The sequence below is a fragment of the Myotis davidii genome, unplaced genomic scaffold, assembly GCF_000327345.1.
Source record: "Myotis davidii unplaced genomic scaffold, ASM32734v1 scaffold174, whole genome shotgun sequence".
Taxonomy (NCBI): domain Eukaryota; kingdom Metazoa; phylum Chordata; class Mammalia; order Chiroptera; family Vespertilionidae; genus Myotis; species Myotis davidii.
The window spans coordinates 4822459-4824224 of NW_006289087.1; the positions used below are offsets into that span (position 1 = coordinate 4822459).

General features: G+C 55.5%; 1 protein-coding gene across 2 annotated transcripts in view; it reads right to left on the bottom strand.

Moving 5' to 3' along the window:
- The window catches only part of TGFB2 (transforming growth factor beta 2), a 69359-nt gene that overhangs the window by 66780 nt on the left and 813 nt on the right, over positions 1–1766 (bottom strand). The gene's annotated exons all lie outside the window — the stretch shown is intronic.

The following is a 1766-nucleotide window of genomic DNA, read 5'->3' on the forward strand; positions in this document are numbered from 1 at the left end:
GAAAGAGTTTCCACTTGCTGCTCTCAGCGGCCCTATCTGGAATCCTGACCCTGTGAGAATGTCTCCACTTTGGTGATGGCCATGACCCCAGGTCAGATCACTCAGCCCTTGGGGCTGAGAGACGCTGGAAAGAACAGGGAATGAAGGCCCTCCTGGGTGACCTGCTCTCTCCACCCCTCTCACCTGATGGATTGGGACCTCCTCTGTGAAAAGCGACGGCGATGCATCCGAGATTTTGCAGGTAAACACGCTACTGGGATGCCAAGTTCAGGGGCTGCATAACACCCTGGCCCGTCTGCCCAAACAGCCGTGGAAGCCACGCGCGTGCAGGGGAAAGCAAACTGACTCAGCCCCGGGTTCGATCTCAATGGCTTCGGGTTAATGACAATGAACCTTCTTGCCTAATATCTCCTTGGCTCCACCCCAGACCCAGAGCTTCGCCTCCCGCAGGGAATAACCAGGGTGGAGTGCATTTATCACCATCATCACAACAATAAAACCATCCTGCCTGCCAGGATCCCCTGCAGGAGAAGATGCAGCAAAAGAGGGGCCACTTGGAAGACCTGGGTTAGCTCCACCGGCTCACATTTTGAGACGGTCCAGTAGGAGACAGGGCAAGTCACAGAGCTGCGACTGGTCAAACGAAAAAAAATATATTAAAAAAAGAGAAAAGCTCCGCCCTATTAACTAGAACCTCTGGGATCAAACGGATCAAGAGGGCCATATTATCTCTTTAGGAAAGACACAGAGATGGTGTGAAGGCAGCCGGCCAGTATATAGGGCATGGAAAGGGGTGGAGAGAAATGAGCCGCCAATGAAAAGCTTACAACTTGGGGTTTGGACTAAGCAAATATCCAAGCTTTTTTTTCTTTCTTTCTTTTTTCTTTTTCTTCTTCTTCCTGGTATTTAACCCTCTCAGGTATCACGGATGCTTCTTTTTTTTTTTCTTTTCTTTTTTAAGGATTGGAACTAATTCTAAGCAGACTGCCCTTCTCTCTCCCGCTCTCCCCCCACCCCAAGGAACTCCCCAATAAATCATTCGGCTCCCATCGCTACTGTATGCCGGCTGGCTTTGGGGACGCTGCCCTCTGAGAAGCAGGTTTACAAGAAACAAATGAGCCGCCTTCTGCTCTCTCGGAGGCGCCCAGGGGTGCGGCCCGAGTCCCCGCAGGAGCTCAGGGCTCCGGAGGAAGACAGAGAAACGCATAAGAAAGGCGGTTTTGCTACCCCGCGAGCTACAGGAGGCAGGGTTGCGTAGATTCTGGAAAATAACGTGCAAGCCCACCCCCTTTCCGCACCGTCAGACACCAAGCCGCCCTCTCCACCGCTCCAGGTGACTTCCAAGAGGGGGAGTCGAGAGGAGGGGGGGGGGGGCTGGGCACAAGGCGGCCTTTGGGAATGTAAACACCTGGCCGTGGCCACAGCCTCCAGAACCGGGGGTTAGGAGGTAGGTGTTTTGGAAAAGGTTTCCCCACATCGGGTGTGTCCTGGCGATGGGAGCTGGAGACAATGGGGGAAGCTTGGGGGAGCCCCTGGGAGAGGTCGGCGGGGCGAGGGGCGCCTTCCCTTCCAGGGCCACTATTTTTTAACCCTTCCTGCGCCAGCTGGGCCGGCTCCACGCCCATCGGGGGCAAGGAAAGAAACCCACCAGGATTCCCCTGCTGCCTTCGGCCCCAGGGAGCGCCTCTCGGGGGACAGGGGGGCGCCGGTTCCTAGCTGGTGGCCCAGCCAAGAACCTCAGGGGCGAGAAAAAACGCCTTAGACAG